The 27,438-nt window shown below is 37.0% G+C and overlaps 1 protein-coding gene and 1 long non-coding RNA gene across 9 annotated transcripts in view; one reads left to right on the forward strand and one right to left on the reverse strand.

Moving 5' to 3' along the window:
• LOC107997499 (semaphorin-1A) overlaps positions 1-27,438 on the reverse strand; it is a 396,921-nt gene that overhangs the window by 285,076 nt on the left and 84,407 nt on the right. The gene's annotated exons all lie outside the window — the stretch shown is intronic.
• On the forward strand, positions 9,013-26,373 carry LOC133665706 (uncharacterized). Of its 3 annotated transcripts, XR_009828924.1 has the most exons (3): positions 9,013-9,036; positions 9,115-9,186; positions 23,731-26,373. It is a non-coding gene; the product is annotated as an uncharacterized LOC133665706 (long non-coding RNA). The 3 variants fall into 3 exon arrangements; XR_009828922.1 differs by having other exon boundaries at positions 9,013-9,186; XR_009828923.1 differs by lacking the exons at positions 9,013-9,036; positions 9,115-9,186 and adding an exon at positions 17,103-17,285.

The raw sequence follows: 27,438 nt of genomic DNA on the forward strand, positions 1-27,438 counted from the left end.
TTATCGATTTTCTCTTTAATCGAGCGTCGTTTAAAAATCATCAAAATGATAAGATTGGCTCGATATCGTTTTCAAGTCGACACGATTCGCTTCGATTTTAATTAACGATACTCGTTTCATTTTGTTTATACTTAATTCTCTAACGAAAGAAATTTTTCTATTAAAAAAAAAAAATAACAAAATTACAGATTACAGTTTCAAAAAGCGGTTTTAAAATGGTTCTCTCTTTGACCATTTTAAAAATCTCATTTTTTAATCAACGCTCGCAACATCGAAAAAGGGGAAGGAAAAAAGGGGAAAGTTCAACGTCGATCGAAGTAAGACGAGCAAAATGATTCGCTGGAAAATGGAATGGGCTGTAAAATTTTTATCGGGTCGAACGATGGACAATCGATTCAAATATACTTTTTCGACCTGTTTGTTCGACGAAATGAAAATTCAATAATAAATGTTGCCCATGTATATATATATATGTATACATTATATATCCCTCGGTCGGGAATCGACGTGAAAGATTCATTCTTGGAAAATTTGGACGATCAACCGGGGGCCGTGTATTTTTAATAATCTCCATAGTCTTTGGTTGGCCGTAAAAAAATCGTCAGGGGCGCGCACGTAGGTTTCCGGATTAATGGAAAAAACGGACGTGACCAAATTAATTCCGCCCGATTCGTTCTACTTGGAATAGTCGTTGGATAGGATAAAATTTTTCGCGATGTTCCGCCAAGGAAACGGGCGTAAAATTTCGTGAATTTAATCTCGCGATTTCGATTAAAATTTCTCTGGATTTCTCCGCGACGTCGAATTTGGAATTTCGAAGTAGGAACAAAATTAATCGATGCGATTAGAAACTTTAGATGAGATTCGATTCTTGGAATATGGTGATTAAAAATCATATCCTAAGAGCCAGAAAAAAATATAATGCAACATAGAGCGAACATAAATTCTCGTAAATATATTTAACTATTTATTTAATTCGTTCATTACATGGAGTGATTACTATTAAATTGAATTTAACCTTCAAATCAACCCCTACCCTTCGAAACCACGGATATACGTTGACATAAATTGAAATTCCATTCAATTTCTCAAAATACGTTCAATCCTTCGGTTTTATTATACATTCGAGATAAATAGCGATGGAAGAACGTTGGAGCGGAACGGAAGAAGGAATTAAAAGGAGAGAGAAGCGGGGAGAAAAAAAAACGAAAGCGAAAAGGAGAATCGACAAGCCCGCCGCGTTTTAGTTCTCTTTCACGAACGTTGCCCTCGAAAGAACTACGTTTAAACGCTTAAACACGGCCGTGTTTAAACGTTAAATCATTCTCTTCCGTTTCTTTGCTCTCTCCTTCCCTTTCCTCGTCTCTCTCGCTCTCTCTCTCTCTCTCTCTCTCGCGCACGCCTTTGTCTTATTGACTCTGAAAGGAACCGTAGGAAAACTTCTAATTTCAAAGCTCCATTTAAATTAACCATCGTTCGAAAAAGGCGCACCTATCTCAGGGTGTGTTCGCGCAACGCAGAGAACGTTGTACTCAAAACGTTAAAATTCCCCTAACTCGGAGATGATGAATTAGATAAATTTTTCCTGCCAAGGACTCTCCGCTCGAATTTGCTCGGAGGAATCAATCCTCGAACTTTATTATTCTTTCGTTCATTAGAATTTCATTGAATTTGACTTTGGAATATTTTACGAATACGGAAGAAGGATCTTCTTCTGTCTCTCGTGCCATTGTCACAAGATCGAAAACAAGATTTATTAAATTCGAAAAGAAATCGGACGCGATAATTTCGATAATTTCAGAGCGTAAGTCTACAAACATTAAAATATTACATTGTTTTTTATTCACAACTTTCGAATGGTTTGGCGTATAGCAAATAGAAAAGTGCGTAAAAGCGGGCGTCGCCGTTTCGACGCATGATTTATGTAATTAGTTTTTATCGGCTCGGGAAACACGGGTGAAACGTGGCGTGATTTTTATCATGGGATCGATTCGATACAATTTCCTCGAATAAAAATTTCTTCCATTGCGCCCCGCATAAATCAACGACGCCCGTCCACAACGTGTTTCTTTATTCCTACCACTTTCATCGCGTGTTATTTTCGCCAATACAATCGATGAACAGTTGTATAAAAATGCTTGAGGCGAATGAATTTATAAACAGGCACAATTATTTTTTGAATGAAAAGTTACGGGGACGTATTCTTCTACGAGTTTGGAATAAAGCAAAGATACAAATTATCGGAAGATTAATATACAATTGAATGGAAGAAGTTTAAAGTAATTTTTTAAGGGAATTCTTCCTCTTAATAAACGAAATTATCAATTTTTCCTTTCATACATTATATGACGTTAAGAGACGTTATTCGTTAAAAAACGTTAGACGTTTAACTAATTCAAGTTTTAACAATTTTAAGTATTTTACCTTCCACGCTGTTCCATACCTAGCCTTATATCAGAACGCCTTGTTATACCCCTTTCTCCATACTCCCTTTCCCTTCTTCACACCGCATCACCATCGATCCCCTTGAAGCGCGACTTAATCAAGGAAGTTATAAGTGTTATAACCTTCCTCCACCTTCCTATCCATCCATTTCCTCTCTCGAGGAAAGATTCCACTTGACCGCGAAAGATCCTTTCATTTTATCGTCTTCGAAGAATCTCCCTCCTTTTTTTTCTTTTTACCAATCTTGAGGAGTATTATCGCGTTTGTTTTATTGATAGACGTTTCATACGTATTCAATCGTAAAATTGAAAGTGTGCGTACGTGTGATTCGAAATCGCGTGCACGGACGCCGGGCTCGATGAGCGTTTCCCTCGTAATTGAAATTAATTTCTGCTTCGATAAAACGCTCGATTCGCCACTCCAATAACGCGTACCGATTCGCATCGTGCGTTTTCCTTCCCCCATCATACTTTCTCTTTATCTCAAGTCGGTCGTAAACTGGGTTAACGAGCGTCTGTTAATTCCATTTCGATTACATTACCGTATTTATAAAATGATTATCGTGCGTGTGCAGTTTTCGTTTCTTTTTTTTCTTTTTGTTATATACGGTGTTTGAATCGCTGTTATTATTTTCAAGCGATAAATCAATTAAATCGATTCCAAGTTCTTTTGAATTTTTTCCAATTCACTGAAATATTTACACATCATTTATATATAATGTTTCAAGATTTGACACCCTATATACCAAGGCGTAGAAATAATTAGTTGTGGAAATTCGAAAATACGGCGTGCACGAGTGGCAACTATAAATTCACATGTTGCTTTTAACTCCTGTATAACGCGAGCACAATACGTAAAGAATGATTTATCGCGCTTCCGAGGACGATCCTCTTTTATGCCAAATGCTAACAAACGGGGCGCCACTTTCGTTTCGAAAAGCAAGGTATCCACGGCTGACAGGTTGATAGAACTTTTAAAAACCGTTCAGAATCGCGATTAACCACGATTTTCAAAATTCAATTAATCCCTCTACTAATTCAATACTAGGGATGATCGAGATCCAAATAGCACGGTAATCGCGTTATATCATAAATTAGCAGACGGGGTTGATATCGAATTAATCCCGCGTCAAATTTATCGTGGCTTTGCTGAGATTCGTCAAGATTCCGTGGAAGAAACCGTTCGACGTCGGACACGAGCAGTCTGCCTACATTAATCGAATTATTTCGATATTGTTTCGCGTCACTTTTCTAATGGATTCCGGGACGCATAAATAATTTCCATTTCTCGAAATTTTTCCAGTGATAAATTGTAAATCTTTCGATAAGGACTTTCCCTAAAATCAACCATTGCGAGCTTCACACGTCAATATTTTCGTAGAAGAGTCTAGACTCGCAAACTTCAATTACTTGTAACGTGATAAATAAAATTTTTACACGCCAATCTTTTTTAAAATTTTAAAATTGACTGTTGGAAGGTATTACAACACTGTGCACACCAGGACGATATCATTCATGGAAGGATTTATGGATTATAAACACCATATACCGATATTTATTTAAAATAAAAAACAAACTCGATACCTTTATTAATTTACGTGAAAGCATAAATCACTCTTCGACAAATCAAAGATGGAAATTTATTCGATACATCGACTTCCTTTCGCTCGTTCGTTTCGATTCGCCACCCTTTTTGCCGGACATCGATCTCGAAGGGAAGCTCGATCACCGAGGCAACAATGCCTATCTTTCCTCTTCTCCGGGTAATCGTATCCTTCGGACGAGACAGGAAACCATTTACGTGAGTCACGGAACGACGTGCTGTTCTCTCTCTCCCCCTCCTTCTCTCCTTCTCTCGTTGAGTCGAAAATAATTTTTCAACATGGGGACACGGTGCACACACCGTTTTATTTTACGTACGTCTTACGGTTCGGAAGTAGGTAACGCATGGTACACCTACACGAGATAGGAAGCGAGGGGAATGAACCTTATCGGGTATCTTATCTTTGCTGGATAATTTGATGTGATTCATCGTAGAGGCGAAACCGACGGTCTTTTTTTTTTTTACTTTTGCAGCAGTGAGTGTTATTAAGGACGTGTAATAAAAAAGAAAAAATAGTAAGGGAAGTAAAGGTAAAAGATTTTTGATTGCGGATTAAGAGTCTGATGTATAAGAGAGAAATAAATAAATAAATATAACATCGATTTATGTGGAATATAAAGATGGAAAATATTCATATTTGTATAGAGGATATCGTCGAAAATTAATGGATATATTTGGATATCCTACAATACATCTCGGTATTAAGACTCATCAGATTCCACGTTAACACGAAACTTCATCAAAATCTTCCAATTCCAACAAAGTCTACATTACATAAAAATCCTGGCGTATAAATTATTTATAACGATCGAAGAATTGACGGATCGAGAGAGAGAAACGATCGTTCCTATTGGAACGCAATAACGTTGCTATTATCCTATCATCGTGCTGGAAATATTTACACGAAACCGAAACAAGGAGGGATTAGTACGCGATTCAGGAAACGATCGTATTTACGTGAATCATAGAGTCTAATGGGCAAACTAGCGCGACGCGGTATTCCATCGAGTCGAACGTTCAGTTGTGAATCATGGCGGTCAGAGGCGCGGATCCCCACAGGCTATGCCATTGGAATGTCCGTAGAATTTGTGGCATTGCCATCGATTACAGCCTCCCTCCGCGCTCGTTCAATAATAACGCGTGCACGACAACACCTTGTTACCAGCGTCAATCACTTGCTCCAATTTCGATCTAATGAAATTCTTTTTTCTCGCCTCAGGTCGAGAGCGAACTTCGATCGACGAAGGTTTTCTCTGCGGAGGAATTTCGCGGTCAACGTTTCATCAGATTATCGCGCTTAATGGAGGAAGAACGAGAGAATGGATCAAAGTATATATATATATATATATATGCATGATTTACGATGTTTATTCGTTTACACGGTGATATTTTTATAATAATCCTGAAAGCGTATCGAAGTGCTTTCTCTGGTGGAATTTATGCCCCTTCATGGATCGTTTATCATGGCACGACGTTCGGATGGGGGTGGGGGAGGGTTAATAAAATAAAATCCTAAGGGAGCCGTTGCCCGAGGAATAGGAAGGGGGCAAGGTGAATAATTCTCCCGAATATTTAAAAAAGTTATTAGAAATGATAAGGAGGCGGGGATTCGTACATCCATCATGGCCCTCCAGGTTAAATTTTAAACCCGGTCCTTAATCTCAATGAGGGGAGGTAATTAGAGAAATTCTATCTTGAAGTTCATTGGGCCAGAGATCGGCGCTTATTATTCATCCACGTTTGATCAAACTTTTACCAAGATGATGATCAAGTTCTCTTATACGTGAAAAAAGAGAGATATTTTAATACTCGGGTTTTTATTATTTTCTTATTTGCTCTTTCAATTTGTTCTTTAACCAAGAATTTTCCTACTTTATTATTATTGCTCATAAACGTGAGTAATCGGTGAGTGATCATCATTAGATTCGTCGGATGAATCATTTATTTTTCGGGAGGAAGTGACGCAAATTTTCCTACAAACGAATCCTCAAAAATTGGTATCGAATTCAACGACTATCGATCAAGAGAAAATATACAATTAAATAGAAAACCGTTCTAAGATCTCACTTACGATTACCAAAATTACAAATGCAAGATTTGCAACCCGTTGCAAAGCTTGAATCGGCGACAGCCATAAGTAACGCCACTCCAACACCTCGAACACCCCGCTGGATAAATCTCTGTCACCGTAGTTATCCGTTACACGGAACCCCCTTCCTCCTCCTTTCCAAAAATAGATATCCTACGGGAGCCGTATCCTCCGGATCTGCAACGAATCCGTGAGTGGGTCGCGAAAGAGAGTATACACGTGATGGTGGAAAACGAGGCTGGAAAGAAAAAAGGGGAAAAAACGCGACACCGAGGCGGCTCTCGTGCGCTCTCGTGAATGGCCTTAAGGGATATCGTGAGCCGGTCGGCGGAAGAAGGGCAGAGACAGTTGGGTAGGGAAGAGGGCAATCGTTTCGAAGGGGGCCTCGAGGAAGAGAAAGAAGGATGGCGAGGGAGCGAGGAACGGTGAATCATCGGGTCACGCGACCAACGCGAACCCCCTTTGCGTCGGTGCCGACCGGTGCCATTCTCCCTTAACCTATCCTAACCTCGGCTCGGAGACAGAAACCGACCATTCTTCCCCTCCTCCTGCACTCTTGCCCTTTGTCCTTTTATTTTATTTTTTTAAAGCTTTTGCTCCTCCTCCCCGCCTCCTCTTCCCTCTTTGACGAACCTCCTCGTCAAACGGATTTCAACCCTCCCTCCCCCGAGCTTGGCTTCGACCCTTTTCGCTTTCGTGACTCACAATGAGCCTTATTTATCGCTTTATAATTTCTCTACTTTAATTTTTCCGCCGGCTTCTTCCCTCAAAATGGGTGCACGTATTTGGCTTCCGGTTTCTCGTTGAAGAGATCGTTGATTTTGGTCTTCTTTTTTTTTTTTTTTTGAGCTTCGATGAGAAATTTGAAGTATTTCGTTGTTTCTTTTATTTCTTGTTTTAACTCGTTCAAAATTGAAGACATTTTTAGTAGAAATTTTAAAACTAAAAGTAGATTTATTGATCTGTGCTCCTGGATGGATTTCTTTTCCCTTTTTGTCTTAACAATTTCGATTATTTATTTTAGGACAATTAATTTTCAATGTTTCTAAAATATAACTCGTTCCAATAACGAATTTCTATCGCATTTCATCCGTGGAAACGTGGAAAAAATAAAAGTATTGAAAGTTTCTTTCAATACTTTAGTTGACAAATTTAGAAAATTGGAAATGCGTATTGATTCATCGGCTTAATATATTTTTCAAAGAGGAAACACTGGCTCTATGCATATGCCGTCGCGCCACGACCACGCACGATATTGGAAGATTGAAATAACGCGATAAATAAATGTACACACATCGTTAAGACACGAGGACAATCTCACTTTTAATCGAATTCAACCAATCGAATTAGCAGACCTTTCACTCCAGGCTACTTTACCAATTAAGTTAACAGAGTCGTCGACGAATCCTTTCTCTCTGGGCTTCGTGTGCAATTATATTAATTCTCACACCGCATCGTGTTTCGTTTTTCCCCTTTGCATCGATTTATGCAGAATCCTTCTCGAGAACGTGGTTCTCTATCTCGATAGATCGTCGCGAAAATATTAAGAATTTTAATGGAATGGAGAAATTACAGAGGCATCGAGAGGTAAGGAAAATGTGTAATTCGAAATTGATTTTTGAAAAATACTTATTGTCAAAGATAATGTTATTCGACCATGATGATATAGATATCAAAAATGTAAATTATTACTGATAAATTGATAAGATTAAAGTCTTTATTTCGTTCCCTTTTTATTGGAAAAAATAATCTCTTTTATTCGATAAAAATTGTATGATTATTATCATGGTCCATTATCCATCATCGATTTAGCTAAAAGATATAAAAGGGTATTGAGAATTATAAAAGGTTGTTTTGAATTAATGATATATTATCGATTAAGGAATTTCTAATTTCTTTTAATGCATTCGAATGCTAAATTTTTATTAAAAAAATTATATATATTGACATAAATTTAGAAAAATTGGAAAATGAAAAATAAGAGAAATGTGAAAAATCAAAAGGAAAGGAATTTTACAGTATTTAAAAAGGAGAAAAAATTCGAATCGATAAATTTTTATACTCAAATTGAAAAATTCCACGTTCCATTTTTCTTTAATCAAGATATATTTTAATTTACCGAAATTCTCGATACTCGTCCACTTTCGACATCGGTTACTGCCATTTCCATTTCATCGCATTAACCAGTGAGAATATTTGAAAGTTCTCGAGATACGAATTTGTAAACTCAATCAGCAAATCAATCGGAACCAGCGAGCAAGTAACATCAAACTTAGAGCAATAAACATTCTAAATTAAACCTTTCTATCGTTATAACGCCATTCCAATTGTTCAAACAAAAAAAGATGATCGGCGTATGAAAAGCTCAAAAATTAAACGAGAAATAATTTCCCTACGATCTTCGATTCATCGAAACATCATCATTGTCACGTGGCGCGACAATTTCATTCAACTTCGCCGCGACATTGATATTTTATTCAATTCCGTCTCGCTTTTTGCCTTCCAACATCGTTGCAAGCCAGTTAGACACGCCGTGCCCAACATAATCCAAGTGAAATCGATACGATACACGTATAAATGTACATAACGTACGAACATAACCTATAACGAGCATAACAGCGTACACGCGAATCGAGCTTTTTTACCGACAGGACGCTGTCATTCGCGACGATCGTCGACCCAGTCGATACGTGACCGTGTATAATAACCGGAAACCCGATGATAGGCAGAACTAATTACTTTCACGTCCGTGTACGCGTGTGTAATCTCTCTGCGTTGTTTACCTGTACTACTGAACCGTACTAGTGTGTTGACTCTACGCCTTAGAGATAAGAAATGATTCGCACGTAAATAGCCATTGTGCGCCGAGATCTACGTACCCGTCAATGCGTCGCGACAAGGTAATTACGAATATTAATTAGACTTATTAACGATATTGCGATTAATAATATACGTTCTTCGCGGTATATAAAACGCAGGTTTTTGAGGGCCTCTTCCCTTGTTTCTGATTCCACGCGTTGGTTGGAACACTGGTGGTTGTCATTATCGAGGTATGTGGTAAGTGTCAGATGGGATTGTTGTCTGGTGAGGTGAGTGACCCGTGAGCAATGTGGATCGTGCAGCGAGCAAGATTGAACCGTAATATGCGTCTACGTTTTAGAAGCGGTGTCCTGCGTTATTTCGATCGATTCGTAAACGGAGCGAAACGGAAATAATTACCCCGGGGTGCGAACCGCTGAATATGCATCGTCGTTGATCTCGTTCGTTTTTTCCTTTCTCCCTCTTTCTCCTCCCTTCAGGTTGAAGCGTTCGGTATAGCGCGGTCGGACGGATTGAAAAAAATTTCTGCTTTATTTAGCTTTTCTGCACCGACGCGACATAAACACGGATCTCAATTAAACCGGCCGGTGAATTATTTTTTCGCGCGGGGGAATATCGGCCGGGTTTTTTGTTCGAAACTCGTCCCCGTCACACGTCACGCAACGATTGAAAGCGGCGCTCCACGCTTCCCCGCGTTTCCTGTTTTTTCGGCTTAATTATTATTTTTAAAAACTCCATCGATCCGCATATACGACACTACGGCCCGTCCTGTAATGAAATACAGGGAAATGTCTACGTATTTATGATGTGAAAGCGCCAGATCGGATTTATATTCCTCGATCGAAAATAAAAAGAGGGTTGGAATCGGATTTTTTGATTTGCGTTTGCGCGTTGGTATCTTGATTTAATTGAGATGAATTATAAAATATTGAAACTATCCCGCTTTTTAATAAGATATTACGTATATACGATAAAATATTATTGCGCTAATGCGTTAATGCATACATTAATACTACGGTATTTTCGCGGTGATGCACGAAACATGCATAATTCATCTGTCGGTCAACAACATGTTAACGTTTCTCAAAATGATTGATTTCTTTCATAAAACGTATTAACAATTACAAGGGTGATGGAAAATCTTCATAAATCGATCAGCGGATATCGGTTAAATTTAATATTTTTGGAGGAGGCGTGGAGGGAGAATCTTAGATTTATTTTTAAATCTCGAGGGAAATAAGAATATATATATTTCCATTTGCAGGGAAAGAGACGGAAGAATGGTGGCGAAGCGTGATGCGGGATCAGATATCTGCATTCGGGATTAAAGATAGCCTAACTTGGCAATTTATAACGTCACCGGTGGCGCTTTACACCGGATGTCGATTAAATTCCCCGATGGCAGCAAAAGTTGAGGCGCGATTTCGCTCCGGACCAAATGACCGCGTTAATTTCGATCGAAGCTGGACGCTGATAAATGCGCGATACATGTCGTTGAAAGCTTAATGAGATCTCTTTTTACCTATTTTTCTCGATCGCATTTGGGCGCAAAAGAGGAAAGGGGGAAGTTGGATTTCGTTACTTTTATTTTATTATTTTTCTTTTTTATAAACAAATCACTAATCAACAACGAGAATCGGAATTACGTTGATATAAAATATTTATATTCTCATGTTTCTTGTAGATATACACATATATAACGACGAAATTTAAACGTGTATAATTAATTCCTTCATCAAAGATGGCCCCTATGGCGTCGTATTCCAGCAAGTCCAGTCACCAATGGGTAGCCCTCGTGGTAGTCGAGGGGTTAACTATTGTAACACGGATCTAAAGAAGCACGAACGGTGGATTGGAAGCTCAAACAATACTTAACAATCTTCACATATTCAGAAAATTCCAATTCTTCTCACTTTTTATGCAACTATTTAATAGAATATTCTATTTTTCGACGAAACAATTTCTTTTAACAAATATCCTTCGATCCGAAACGATGGCCAATGAACAAAACCCAATATAATCCGCCCAACTTTTTCAAAACTTCGCAACGACGCAAAACGACGTACACGAGATTATTATTTATCCCCCTCCATCATATTTATTGCGGCCATCGCGTGATTTCTGGCGCTCAACTGAAATATCGTCTTCGAATCCCTGCCCGTGTAACCAACCGAATGGCACACGGTGCAACCTTGTGCTGCTCTCTCTCTCTCCTTCCGAAACGAGACAGAGAAATAAAGACAAAAGAAGAAACGAGAGAAGAGGGGAAGGAGAGGTCCTTCCTCGTTCGCCTTGTTTTCCTCCTGTACGCGCACACACCGTGCAAACACGTATACACGCCCTGTGTGCGCATTGTCCCGCATTCGAAGTCGAGTCAGGGTCCGCAACCAGTTCCCTCTCTCCCCTTTTTTCCTCCGTCTCTTCCTCTCCTTCTACACGACCGTCTGCCTCTTTCGCTCTCTGGCGGCCGACACGCGGCCTACCTGTAAAAGCTGTCGAGATCTGGTTTACCTACGTGATTCGCGTTTCCCAACCACCGGCGTGTTTCCACCGACGAAATTGGACCGTCCATTAAGCGGACGATTTTTCTCTTCGGTGTTTCTTTTTTCTTTTTCTTTTTCCTCTCTATCCTTGGCTGCTTACTCGTTTGGGTTACTGGTTTGGGGAGAGAAATTGATCGGGAGATCGATCATTGTGTCTTTTCTTCGTCGGTATGGTAATGGATTAAAGAAGGAATCGCGCGCTCTTCTCACGCAGCCTATCCTCTCGAGTCGAGAGACGCCATTTTGTTCGAATAGAGAGACACGTTCAAAATTAAGAAAATTAAAAAAGCTAGGGATTATATTCGTATATGCTAGTTTCTGAATTGATTTTCTGAGAATTATTATTATATGATTAAAAATTGTAGTTTAAAGTTTCTTTTTTTTTTTTTTGATATTTTATTCGAAGAAATTACTTCAGATTCTATATCTATGGCAGCAGTATAATAATTGCCTTATCTACGATAAAAATTTAAAGTATAAATTTCACTCCCACCTGGGACAAACTGCGAAAAGGTTAACCCCTATGGGAATTCGTATCTGCGCTACTTCGTCACTGTCCCGAATTTTCTCCTTTTATTGTATTTTCCATTATTTTTCTCTCTTCTCGCTCGATGTTGTTCGTCCTTTTTTCTCTTTTTTTTTTTTCTTTGCCCCATTGGACAATTTAACAAAACAGAGAACGGAATAATTTCGAATGTTACCCGATTCCCCGGGCACATTATCGATCGATCAATCAGCTTGCGAATTAACTTGTACACGGTTGTAACACTCGTCCAGATATGCAATCGCAAAATAAATGATCCTCGTCTATACAAGTTTATTTTCGGTCAATTAATTGGCCGTGTAATCGCCGCGGTTCCTGAATTTTCGGTGCCTCTCACTTTTCCCGATCAAAATATCGACCGCCGATGTTTACGTAGAAGCGACTTTGTTCGTCGAACGCATATAAACTGCGTGTTTGCCGCGCGATAAACAGATAAGATTGATTTCGCGTCGATCTTAAGAGAAAGAATCTTGGCAATTATATTAAATTTATAAAGGAGACGGATATAATGAAGTAAGGATAATTTTATTTAATCGAAATTTTGTTTTAACAAAATTTTCGAAAGTAAATATTATTTGGAGATAGTTATTTAAGAAGGATGGAAAGATTTTATTTAATTTTTAACGATTGGCGTTGATCTTAATTCGAAGGAGAAGGAAATAAGTTGAAATTAATAGCGGGAAATTGATATAATTTCTAAAAGTAAATAGCATTCGAAGATGCCCGTTCCATTTAATGTTTGAATTACGGGCGAACGCTATTCACGCTTGAATTTCACGGTATGAATAAAATATTTATTTCCCGTTTAAAATGCGATAAAACTTAAGAATAACCGTGTTTCATTTTTCGTTATTCCTTGGAACAAAGAACTGAAAATGAACTCGAGTTTGTTATATTTTACGTAACGTAGCATGATTCGATTCTAATAAAAATTAACTTAAGGTTAAAATTTAAAAATTGTTTCGAAGAAATATTTTCCTCGATTCTTCTATTTTAACCCTTTTGAATTCACAAATAGATATTAAAATAGTGGAAAAAGGAAAATAACTCCAATCTTCTATCCTTCCAAATGCATATTGGAGAATTTTCACAATTGGCTAATTGATAGATGCGTTTTTTAAATATATCCTTCATTCTAATTCGTAAACATTGCTTATATTGAAAATTCTACAATATTCCAAGTACGCTATAATTATTACGAAGAATTACAACGAAACGAGGGAAAAATTTAATGATGAAATTAATATAGATTATAATATAATATTTTTCGAACATCTTATTGCGAGTGAATTTTAATTAAATCCAAAATTATTAAAGATGTGTAAACGTGTGTGTACGAAATAAAATTGATAAACACGGTGCACGGGCAGTTTTGCACGAAGTAAAAAATTGTACGAATAAATGCGTTTTATTTAAAAACAAGTCAGAGAAGAATATTAAAATTTACGTTATTCGAAAGAGGAAATGTCAGAAAACGCGAAACGAGATTGTTAACGAATTATTTTACCGTAATTTCGAAAGAATGGTCGTTGTTGAACGAGGAAAAGAAGTGAAAAACATCAATTATTTCAACTTAATTAATATTCCTTGAAATAATTAGTGCCTCTAAAATTAAACAACATTTCTTTCGAAAAACGACCGCACGACTTAAAATAACGTCTCGAATACCTTTATTAAACAATTATAAAACGATATTTTTTCTTTATTATCGTAACTCGATTTTCACAACCGGCTCACTCGCAAATGATTAATTTCACTTCCCGGCAAATTTTTAATTTCAATGCAAAACGTCTCAACTTCAAACTTTACGCGTAATTTTTCAAAAAAATGATCAATCTAGATCGCGCTGATAAGTTTCTCGGATTGTAAAATATCGGTGTATCGACTTGAAACCGAAACAAAGTTTTCCAGAATTACGATTTTCGTTTGTTCCCTTTCCTCAGATATCGAATAATTTCGAAATAATCCTTTCTCCCTCTTCTCTTTTCTCGCCGAGAAAAGGTTTTAAATAAAACCTCGAAATCGTCATCGTTGCACAATTTCCCTACCGACATCTTAAAACTTCCATTTCCAGTTATTAGCCGTTTTCACTCGCCGATCCGTACCACCTGCGACCATTTCGAATAAACGTCGCATTAATGGAACGTATAAAAACCGGGGCGACGATTTAAAAGCTACAAGAACGGAAACCGGACCCGTTTCCTTCTTCGCAAAACCTTTCCACAGCGAGGGAATAAAATAAATAGAAATAAGAGAAGGAAAAACAAGCCTTTTCCTTCTTACATCTACGCGAACGTGAATTCGTGAAAGAGCGTTGCCAAATTTTTAAACCAATCTCTCTGGAATTGTACGATAAGATTAAATTTCTATATATACAAATTTTCGTTTCACGAAATATAAAAAATTTCGGATCCCGAATTTCTTGATTAATTTCGCCCGTTTCGAGCGACACACTCGGGGACTGTTTCGAATCCCTTTCGAAAAATGGAGGCCGATTGCGCAGGGATATAACGCTTGGACGAGGCTGTAAAAACAGTCGAGAAAGAGAGAGGGAGAGATCGAGTTTCGCAATCGCGAACCGGTTACGTTAATCCCACAATCTCGTTCGACACGGTTCGCCAGCCGAGCTGGAAACAGTGATGACTGCTAGGCGACGATTCATCTCCTCTCGCATCATCAATGACTTCGTGGCCTTCGAGTATTTCTTCGAGTGGCTCGTGACGTTCGAATGAGGCAATCTGTCGCGGATCGCGATTAGAAACGTGCCTTGGAGACGGTTGCAATGGGGCTTGGAGTTAAGTGGAAGTGATCGGTCGCATATATTCCATCCTCTTGAATGATTCTGAATTATTTCCAGCGTACATTTTCTCAAACTCGCTCGTTAAACGTCGTATTAGCTCCGTTTCTAAAAAATATTTCTCCGATCGATCCATTATCAAAATTTCACGCTCAACCAACGACATTTAAACGATCCTCTCTATCCGGCTATCAAAATTCCTCGTATCGATCATCCTCGATACACCCACCGATACACTCGCGTCATTTCCTCCATACATCTTCCAACTCCCCTTTTTATTTCGATAAACACACGTACCGCTCTACTTTTTCCACCCCTCGAGGGAGAAGCGTCAGACCTTGACGATACACCGAAAGAAAGAAAGAAAGAAAGAAAGAAAGAAAGGGAGGGGAAAAAAGACGAAGGTCTAAGTTGCGAAGAAACGACGGAACGATGAAGGAACGATGACGAATCGAGGACGGGTGCAACCGACACCGAATCGGTTTTTTCCCAGGTGACAAATGTTCGCCATGCTCGAGAAGCGCCCCATCGTTAACGCGAGAGAGAGAGAGAGAAAGAGAGTTACCGTGGATTTTCTACTCCGTGTGCCTCGATCATATTCGACACGCTGAAAGGAGCCTTCATTACGGGGTTGGGTGTTTCCTCGGCTTCGAAACGATGCCCGTGCACGATGTATAGATGTTATTAGGTTGATCGATGTCGCGGGCGAGGGGAGAGGTTTTTTTTTAAGGGATATCAATTTCACACCGAGCAAATAAGGGGGCAATCATTCTGCTAATGTCGCATCTTTTTCGCCAAATGATAATAGCGTGTAATGATATTGGATGGATCGATGAGGAGGGGATGCGAGTGGAGGAGAGATCGAGTGTTGGGTTTGATATCGTTTTGCGTGTAAAAAAGGATTCTCGAGTTTTATTTTTGAACGTTATGATGGAAATTAAGCAAGGAAAAAGTGTTACGGTACTTTTGGTAAGTTTTCACGCTCTTTTGTTTGGTTGGTTTTTATTTTTTAATATCAATCTTTGATCGATTTTTAAAACATACGTCACGAGTTAATAAGAGTTTGTACGTTGAAGATATTTTTAGGAATTATTTAACAAAATGTAATCACGCGAAATAATATGTTAGGAGATAAAATAAAATTATTATTTTAAATTAATATTTTATGCGAAATATATATCGCCTCGCTTTTGTATTTTATTAATAAGATACTGAAGATTTAATGGAAACTTATATGGGATACTATGTTTACGGCTTTGCGCATACCTTTGAAAATAAAATAGGAAATAAGTAATGGATTCTTTTGTGAATATTGAATTGGAAAATATGTAATGGGTATCTTTATGAATTTTAAATCGATAATTGTATATCGTATTCCTATTATAAAATGAAGAATAATATGTGTTGGGAAATAAATATTCAGTGATCAATCTTTTAAAAAAATTTATTATTTTTATTGAAAGAAAATCTCGAAATCAATGATTTTTTACTCGAAATATAAATTGTTTAATATTTTAATGATAAATTAAAAAGCAACCTCTTTATATTTATTATAAATGGATAAAATATTGATTATAGGAATAATTAAAGAGGATTTTTATTTAAATAATTTATTGTTTAAATTAGTATCGTAATATAAATTTTCATCTTATATCGACGTCGAAGTTTTAAAATTAATTAATAATTCGTAAGAGAAAATGCATAAAAGATAAAGGTGATATCTTGCAGAGGAAAAAAAAAAGTTGTTCGAAGGGAAATCTATCTGAAAATTTAAAAACTCTAAGAAGTATGAAACTCGATACAAGAAAAAAATCTCGAGATAGAAAAATATAATCATAAATAAAAATATAGAAAGAATATATCATATCGAGGCTGAAAACTTATCCTTTATTATAAGCTGTATTTTATAAAATAACGAATATCTCCCCCCCCCCCTTCAAACTAACACTTGTTACGAAATAAGACAAGTTACAAACTTTTTTAAATTCATCAACCGTGCTCTTCTGCATACTTCACTTATTTTCAACTTACTCGATCATATTCTCCTCGAGTTAAAAACTTTCTCAATGTCGAGGAAAAAAAAAAAAAAAAATATAAAGACGCTGTAATTCGTAAATATTTTTTAATTCGTCGCGTACAAATTTTTTTCTCGTAAACTTTTTAATTTTAACGTACAATACAAATTAAATATATGATATAAAATAATTTTTTTAAAAAATTGTAAAAAAAAAATTAACAACAACAAGCCAACGTTACCTGTATTGTTATATTATTATATTATTACGAGCGTACGCCGAACGGAATGTCGACACGAAACGCGGCGAGGAAATAACAATATCGGTCGTCATTGATATCCAAAATATCGATTCGACGCAGTCGCTTTCCGGACACGGAGCGGAGCGGACGTGTTTCTCTTTGCTCCTCGAAAGAATATCGCATTATTTGGTAAATTAATTAGTTTCGCGCAAATAGTTATAAATTAATCAATTGTTTATAACTATGTACAAGTATAAATTAATTGATCGTATCAACTATCGCAAAAATTATAAATAAAGATACATTACGAGGGAAAAAGTGTGCAATATTGAGGTCAGAAGTGCAATATTTTTTAAGATTACGCACGATAATTAATTATTAAAACAGTTGTATCCCAATAATCTCAAATTCACAATAGTTCATTCCAAAATGAAAAATTTTCTCGATATCAATTATTAAAACAAACAAATCCATGGAATATTTGTTTATTTTTTTTTTTACATTTTTCTTCATTTTTAATACTTTGTATAATATTTTTATATATATATATATATTATTACTCATAAATTTCATTCGATCAAAACGTACACAATTTCTTTTTATTAGAAAGACGAAGAGAGAGAGAGAGAGAGTGGAGGATAGATCTAGAATCCGCAAAAGCGTCCGCAAAGGCTTGATAAATGGCGGTGCGATCGACACCTCGCGAGAAGAGCGCACAGTTATTATATTTGAATCGTACATATGGCGGATATCACGACGAGGACCTCATTTCCGTCCACTTGGAATCATAACGTCGCGATGTATTATATCGAGAATGACATAGGAAAGGGTTATTTTTCGTACCAAGCATTCTATTCGTAATTAAATCCTCTCTTCATCATCCATTCGATTCGTGTCGACACAAAAATTGATAGCTTTTTGAAATTTTTATTTTTGGAGAGGCACTCGAGAGATAATATATCTCGCGAATCTTCTTTGCTCGTCGTAATATTTTAACAGATTTTCTGACGCGTGTGTGGAGAAGGCTTTGATACGTTATCATTCGGAGAATTGTTATCTTTGTGTGATAACAGTGTATCGAGAATACGGTGAATCACGAGTGAGATTTTTCCTCGACTCTTCAATTTTTCTTAAACGCGGGATTATCGTTGAGAAAAATCGTTGAGAAAAACAAGATAGAAATGGTTATTTTTTTAGACGAATTTTGATTTCTTTCCATCTAATTTTCTGATAATTAGGGAGTGGTTCGTAGTTTCTTCTTTTCTTTTCTTTTTTTTTTTTTTACGTACGAAGGAATGTGTGTAAGAAATGGGACGGGGAAAGTTATTGCGAAGAGAAAAGTTGGTCGACTGACTTCCCAGGCAGGAACATCAATCTGGATTTACTATAGTAGATACTGCTAGGTTTTTATATTGGAAAGGAATGTAGATCTCTGAGATATGAAGTTTTTGTATTATCACAAGGAATAATGACTATATCTATTAGAAAGTTTCTAATTCTTGTTGCGCGAATAAGAAAGATATGCAATAACATTTCATTGAATATTCTCTCAAAATTCTCAATCGAAGTAGTAGAAAAATCTGTATATCTTTCTGTAGATATTAAAAAAAAAAAAAAACTTGAATGACTCGAAATAAAAGAAAGATTAAATTTAAAAACCAAATTCAAACAAATTGTCGATTTCCGTTTCAAAATTCATAAAAATCGAAATAACATTTCCTCCATTTTTCTACTTCAAAAATATCAATAACATACTTGCACGCGCTGAAAATCGAACTGAAAATTCCACGAAGTCTACGCCAATCTTATAAATCTCAGTCAATTCGGTACAATCGGCGTCCGGGGGTCATTTTCTCGATTGCGTGTCAATTTGCCTTCGACACAGATTCCCATAAATAGAAACCTGACTACGTGATATTCAGGCTAAAATAATTCTCCTCTCCAATTGATCGATCCTCCGCCGGCTCTCTAAAATTCCCCCCTTTCCATAAATAAATATATTGTCGTCTTACGAAAATCGAACACGCAGATCATCATCGTTAAAATTATATTTTTTTCGCATCAGCAGCATTATTCAACCATGTTTTGATCCTCGAGGCAATTTCGAAACAATGGACGAATATAAAACGCGATTCGAAGACGCGGGGGATCCATAAAGGTATCGCGCTGTTATCGCTGAAAGTATCGGAAAGTAATCGAAAAAAGAAACAGGATTAAAAAGTTTCGAGTCGAGGACACATCCTCATACGCGCGATGAAACTTGAAAAATTGGAAAAAGCACATTTTTATTGTAAATGTGCAACGAATTATTAGATCGTTTCGAGTGTTTCGATGTTTTGCTTCTTTCGTTCGATCATTCCTTTACTGATTCGTGATATAATACAAAAAAATATTCGCAGCAATTCCGCGCAGACGTCGTGAATAATGTTTCCATTCTCCGATGATCGAGGAAAGATATTTTTCATTTGAATCGTTGGAGGAAATGGAGGAAGAGGATCGTGAATGAGGGAATTATTTCAAAAATAATGCGTGGGTGTGACATATATATCTCTCTATATGTCGCGTGATTATTTAAGAATTCGATGCGAACGTAAAGAGTCGCGAACAAGTAATGTAATCGTGTCGATTATTATATCAGAGCCAGAATAAGTTACAACAGTTGGTTAAATATATTACGTTAGACTTTATTAATCTTGCTGAGCTACTACTTGTCTATGTATTGCCAATGTGGAATATATTAGCTCCAAGTCGATTACGAAAACGGCACTTTAACTTAAGTGGAAAATGTTGGTTCAATATTCATCCTTTTGATTCATGCGAGGGAGGTAATTCTTAGGGAATGATCTGGGTGAACGGAAGTGCTGGCTTATCGCTTGAAAGATGGAATGGAATGGAAGTTGTAACATTCTGAAAAAAAGAGAGAAGAAAACGTCGTGCAGATGCACGATTATCATATGCGAGGTTTTTATTAAAAATTTAATTTACGAGATATCGAAAACTTGTGCCTCGTTAAATTTTTCCGATCGAAAATAATTTCGAACTCGTACCACGCAATCCATATTTAATTAAGCTCCCAGTCATTTATGTTTCATCGAAATTCGGATTGGTTTCAAAATTAACATACGATCAACATATCGAATATGTCTCGTTTTGTAATTTTTTCGAATTTGTATCAAACAACAAATATAATAAACCTCGAAGCTAAGCCTTTTATATCCTCAAATCCCTGCCACGTCAACCTGTCTCCTCCTCCCAAAAGATTTCTATTCGTGGAAAAATGAATTTTAAAAATAATCGTCGCATAAAAAGAAAATTTCGTTACGTGGAATCCATCTTGTCCCTATCATCCACGCGTCCAATATCGTGAAAATATAATTTTTAACAAATTCGCCTAGCGAATCATCCGTAAGAAATTATCTGCCTGCCCAATTCTCCTATACGCGTCTCGTGTTGTGCAACGAGATCGCGTTCACGTAAACCCTTCACACCGATCCAGAGCCCGCTAACACACGATAACCTCGCCCGAGGATTAGCCCAAGTGTCCCCTCAATTATGGAAATTGTTTTTACTCGAGCGGAAAACGCTTGTGGTTACGAGCGGCCGTTAGATGAACAGCTCCATATAGTTGAACACCGCGGATGGGAGGAAAAGAAGGAGAAAGAAAGAGAGGGGAGGGGAGAAAAAAAGGAGAGAGAGAAAGGGAAAGTGCGTGCACGGGATGGAGAGCGTAACGTGAACGCGTGTGTTACATTTCCTCTCTAATGGCCCCCGCATTGTCCGATTGTGCGGCAAATCGTCGGTCTGGATAACTGTTGGTAGGTGGCAGGTGGAAACCATCTTGCCGACCGTGAAAAACACGCCGTTTTATCGTGGGGGGATCCATATTAAAGAAAAATATTTGCGAATAACAAGGATCCTTTCGTCGATGCCTGGCTGGTTCTTTTGTGGCCGAGGTTACGAGGACTTTGATGACGATCTTTTGGGTAAAATATCAGGAGGATATCACGCTTTATTCGGATTGGAAATTAAAATTGGTTTCTGTCTCGTTCTGTCGGGTTTTCTTTTTTTTTTTTAAATTATTCGTCGAGTAATAGAGCGAGGAAAGAGTATCATTGAATGTATACCGAGGTATAATGGAAAAGAAATAGAGTGGAAGATGAATTTTATTGGAATGAGAAATTTTATATTGGATGGAGGTGAAAATCTTTGGGAGATTGGAAAGTCCTTTTTTCACGCACAAGCAGCTTGCGCTCTGCACTTATTACGTGTGTGCATGCTTGTAATGGATATTAAAGTCTTGCAGACGATATTTTTATAACTTTAATACAAATTGTTGGTTTTAATGACAATAGGTTCCGTTTTATTTGCGAACATTAATAGTAAAATATTGGTCGAGAAAACAATTTTATTCTGCATGGATAAAAACGTGGGTATACTCGAAAAGGGAACGAACGAATTTGTACAAATTGTATAAATTCCAGCAATCTTGCTGCAAACTCAACTCCTTTCGAAAGATAATCTCCATGGTATTTAATCTCGTCCACGTTTGTAATTTCTATTATTAAGTTATTATTATATAGCTAAAACGTGTTCAAATATTCAACTAATATATACGGAATATATGCGTCACATTACACTCCATGTCCACAAATAGAATCTCGATTTTTCTCATATAAAAATTACGGGAAAAAAATTAAAAATTTTCTCATCAAAACTTTCTCGAGAGATAGAGAAAATCATCCCATTTAAATCGCTTTTTCAATTATCCCGATATCTCGATCGATTGCCAAGATATAAGGACTCAAAGTATCCGTAACGCTCGAGACCGTGCGAAAATTATGAATGGATCCGCGACCCAGTGACCTACTTATTTTTCCTGGAAATGCGTACTATGCGTTTCTAGGAATCGCGTCTGCCGCTTCTCTGCAGTTTGGGATAGGTCGGTGAAACGAGGTGCGAGCGAGAGGTCCGAGTAAGCGACAAGGACGGGAATAATAAATGATTAAAAATTACTTTCGCTTTACGCGACGATATCTCGGCAACCGGAAGTCGTATCGGGATAAATGAAAAAGCGTTTTAAAGGGCAAGATCCCGCGCTTCCAATGATCGCTCATTCGTTGACCGGAAGTCATTATCTTCGGAGTTGTAGCGATTTAAAATTTTGTCAATTTTAATAAGGCTTTAATCGGCTTTAAGGTAAATGATTGGAAAGTATTCTTTTCTTTACACGACGATATCTCGGGGACGGGAAGTCGTATCGGGATAAATGAAAAAGCGTTTTAAAGGGAAAATACCGCGCTTCCAATGATCGTTCATTCGTTGACCGGAAGTCATCGTGTTTGGAATTATGGCGGTTCAAAAGTTTATTAATTTTAATAGAGTTTTAATAGAGTTTTAAGGTAAATTTTAGAATAAATATATTTATTTTTTGGAAAATACTGTTTATAATAATGGTATATTTGTGCTTTAAAATAATTTAAAGAGTATTTTTGATCGAAAGATGAATGGATTTTTATTTAATCGATTAGTTTGGGATTTAATTATGTTGATTAATCAAATGGGAATTTGTTAGGCGAATATTTTACGTTTATGTAAAATATGCAAAACATATGCAGTAGAAAGATACGTATTCTCATGAAAATTTCATCGTTATACGTTTAATGAAAAACAGTAGCGAATATAATCCTCGACAAAATAAAATAAGATTACAATACGAGAAACTTGCACACGCAGCGTACGTGCATCAAGTGCATCAGCACTTGAAAATAAATAGAAGTAAATTGAAGAAACAGGAGTGTCAAATGAAGTATATTAGGGTTTACTTGGGTCAGCTGCGATTCATTTCAACTATTCTGCTATTTTACAGAGTTCCAAGAATGTTATAAAAGATTCCAATTCAACGCAATATGTCCTAAAATAAAATAAATTCAATAAATCTTAAAATAATTTCGACAATACCTTTATCAAATTATCTAATGGAATAAATGTTTTCTAAAATAAAAATAAAATTGCAAATTGATTTGTATTTTCTTTTCAAAATTAGTTTCTTTCCAATTCTAAAATAACTTTGTATCTCTGTAATACAATCTTCGTTTCTAATTCAATTTGTGTTTTTTTTCCAGAATGAATTCCTTTCTAAAGAAAATTTTCTACAATAGAACTTCCAATTCCAAATCAATTTGTATTTTCATTCCAGAAAGAGTGATTATTTTTCTTACAAGAAATTTTTTTTCAGTTTTGAAAAATTTCTATTCTCGTTAAATACATATACACAGATATAGATACAGATAATTAAATACAGTTAAAAATAAATCTTCATTGATGTTTCAAGTGTGCGATAAAACAAAGAAGATATAACATATCACTGGAAACATTCTATCGATGTTGGTGTACGACAATAAAAAAAACAATGCATGCAGAAAAATATTCAATTCTGATGACTAAGCACACGATTCGCTTAATATTTCATGTAATTGATGGATTTGTATATGAATCACGTACAGATATTTATACTATCGCTCAGTTTTCAAAGAAAAATAAGGGGCGAGGACAACTCTTTAAGATCGATTTATAACGTAATTTTTGTCTTTATATTTATGTTGCCAACATTTTAATTCCCCTTCTTTTTTTTCAGATTTTTTCCCGAGAATCGTCAAAGAAAATCAGCCAGAGCTGGCTAATGCGAAGAACTTTTTTTCCCAAGAAAGAGTGCTCAACCCTTCGCAATCTCAATTCTAGCTCTTTTTTACCAACATCTCGTAGTAGCACCCTCGGATCCATTTAATTCTAAAGTTCCTTCGATCCTCTAGATTTTCGAAACACGAAAAAATTCAAAATTCTTGACGTTCCAAATTAATAATTAACAACGATAATAATTATCAAATAAAGTTTAACCATTTTATTATATATTTATATCGGAAAATTGAATTACTTGCGATAGATTGAACGCAGCCACAGAAAATTTACGTGTCAAAATCCCAGGTCAACACGACTAAGATATCCCCGACAGTGTTGCACGATGATGAGAGAATTAGGCGGAGCAAGCAAAGTATCCCTCTTGTCCCCAACGCCTGTCCCAAAGGAGACCTCGGTAACGCATAGTACATGGTGGAACAGAACAGGTAGTTAGTCCGACCTCGTGTTTAATACCGTGTTCACACATTGGCCAGAGCTATATACTACTAAACAAAGCAATATGTATCCACCTGAATTGGCGAGAATGGCTCGTGAACAATTGAGACGTAACTAGGAGAAATGGAAATAATGGGAAGCAAAAATACATAGCAATAGGAAATTTTTAATAACGAAATCTTTCGACGAAGGATATGCACATACATTGAATTATAACGCTTATAATATGGATTATCGTGGAATACAATAATTATTCATTCGGACACACAGGTGTGAACGTAGCATAAATATTTGATTTCTCGAAATTTGACGCATCAATGAATAATATTGCTCATCAGGATTAGTTGGAATAGTCTCTCCAATACTATTCCAGGGCATGCTCATTCTACCGTGCTTCCTCCTACAATTTGAGCCAGCTTTGCGGTTTCAAACTCCTGTTACGTCAATAACCTGTTCGATCTTCCCACAATACTAATTTCTAATCTAGTTTCAAATAAGAAGAACGGAGATTAGCATAATAAATTTTGTAAAAGAAAATATGATAAAATATCTCGTATATAAAAACTGGTCTGAATTATGAATACACGTAGCATAGGCACGAATTAAAAGAGCAAGCGTGGGAGTTGCAACGTGCCTGAGAAACAGGATAGGAAAGAGCGCACATAGTTTCATGAAAAGTGAAGATGAAAGTATATATATATATATAGAAGAGACAAAGTAGGAGGATATAGCACGCGAGCTCGCGTGATCAACATGGATGTGTGGACAAAGAACGAGAGAAGAGGAAGGACAGGGGCAGGATGATGGAGGAACGATGGAAGAGCCCTTCCACGTGTAATATAGTAATAACCGCGTGGAGAAGCTTTATCGGTATAGCTGCCCCTTTATTTATTATTCATCTCGAGTCCACAGCTCGCGAGGACGAGATCTCGTCGTCTCCTCTCCTGGAATAAAGAACGGGTTAACCCTCGTTCTCGGTTAGAAGAGCGCAGGCTCGTTCAGGATTTGTCCTACGATTACGACACCGCACAGGAGAAAATGTAGGAAGGATCTTCTTTTTTAAGAAGATCTTTAGAAGGGAACGTAGAAGGGATTCTCGTGTTTGTAGAAGATGGAAGGAATCGTTGAGAATCTTTGTTATAAAAATATATGTAAATTGGGATGGAATTTTCTTCTATTTGTTCATAAATGTGTAACAATTTTTTCGAGATAGTTGTATTACAGGCTTTACAATTTAGGCTGAAACAACGCGTTAAAAATTGTGTCAGAGAAATTATTCCCTTTTTCGCTTAATTTTTATGGATGTCACGTGTCTTGCCTCGTCTCCTTACTTTGTCGAGGTAATTGTCGAGGTAATAACTGCATCGAAGAAAATGTTGAAAACCCTTGATTTAATCTTTAATTTTTTTCTATCGATTGATAAGAAAATTAAAAATAAAAACTCGCGTTGATTTTTATAATTTTCGTAAAGAATGGAAGGGGAGGAAATTCGTTGTACATCTCTTTTTAGTTACTTTACGAATCCTACTAAAGTTTCAAATAAATTTTCAGTTTCAGTAAAGTTCCCTTGTCAGACCCAGGCCAAGGAAATTGCTCAGTTGCCGAGTTTCACATCCACTTTGCATTCGCCAAAACATTTTCTGAAACTGGTGGGAAGGGGCTAATGAGAAGTAGTTTCTCCATCCAGGAAGAAGTCAGATTGTGTACATCCGCGAACGAGAAAATCGAACTCTATAAGGAACAACTTCCAAGAAGACTGATCGGACAATCTTCGCACAATTCTCATCTTTAAGGAGAGACCACCCCCTTGGATGGATCCGTTCAAACAACTCTGTCCACTTTGTGGAAATCCTTGGATAGGAAGAGGAATTTTTCTTCTTCTTCTTTATTTATTTATTTGATTCTTCGTGTAAGATCAATTTTATTCTCTTATTTACTTATCTCGATCAGAGAAAATTACATCGAAATGATTTCTATTTGTAGCTTCATGGATTTACTCGAATTATATGATTTTTTAATATCGTTTAAAAAAATAAAGGGACTAATAACAATAGAATATTCGAACAAGAAAACATAGAAGAAAGTTTCTACGAATCGAAATATATATTTCTCGTGTAATTCTAAACGAGATTTCTTTCTAAAAACTCGCGTTGGTAAATAAATTTTTCAAAGCTAATCCAACGTTACCCTTGTTCAAGAATCGAAGAAAATTAAATTACCGTCAAAATCTTCGAACACGTAATCCATTGCTGGTAAAAAATAAATCGTCCATCTTCGACCGTCTAACCCTCTTCGCTGCTCGAATCGTGAAAACTACGAACGACACGGGGAAAAGGTTGGAACCACGCGACACAAACTTGGAAAAGGATGCACGAAGAGGTGGAAGGCAGCGAAACTCGAGCGGAATCTTAAATCAATGGACCGTGTTACTCGGTTTAATTGAATTAGAGCTACACCACCCGGGCGACTCGTTTACAGAGACAAATTTATGAGAAAGTTTTTAATCAGTTGGGAAACGAACGAGGAAAGTATGTTAATATCCCGAATCCCCTGCGAAGCGGCAAACACGAACTTCGTTAATCGGCCGAAATTAAAATTCATTTCCTCCCTCGCCAAGGAGACGAACTTTCCACCCTGTTTAGACCCGAATTCGCGACAACTCGATCCATCCATCGTGGATACAAAGATCATAAGAATCGACGCAAGATCGACACGAGGAAGCTCGGCCAAAATCGAAATTTCTTTCGATGGAGGAGTGTTAATTTCGCGAGACTTGGCCCCCCTCCGTTTTTCGTTCCGCCTCTTTCATTCATCCCGGCCGCGCGGACGAAACTGAGGAATTTAATTAATTTACCAGAGTTCACCAGGGAAGGAGAGAAAAGGAGAGAGAGAGTTGCAGATGCGACGAAGCGTGATCGGGGTCAGGTATTGTGCGATGGTGGTTTATCTCGCACTCTTCTCCATCGACTCAACTTCCCCCGCCGATGATTTATCTTCGTTTCCCCGTTTAACCAATTTCCGGGGCTGAATCAGCCACGAGTTCGGCCACACTTTAAATAACTTTTGCAACCCGAGCTTTACTTTACTTTATATCCACGGATGTAATTTTCCACGGTGTGGAAAAGCCGTATATCGAACCCTGGCCGGAGACACGCGATCGAGAATTGGCTCGATTTAATTGGCTCGTTTCCTTTCAAACCTGACCCGGATA

The sequence above is a fragment of the Apis cerana genome, linkage group LG2 (assembly GCF_029169275.1).
Source record: "Apis cerana isolate GH-2021 linkage group LG2, AcerK_1.0, whole genome shotgun sequence".
NCBI classification, from domain to species: domain Eukaryota; kingdom Metazoa; phylum Arthropoda; class Insecta; order Hymenoptera; family Apidae; genus Apis; species Apis cerana.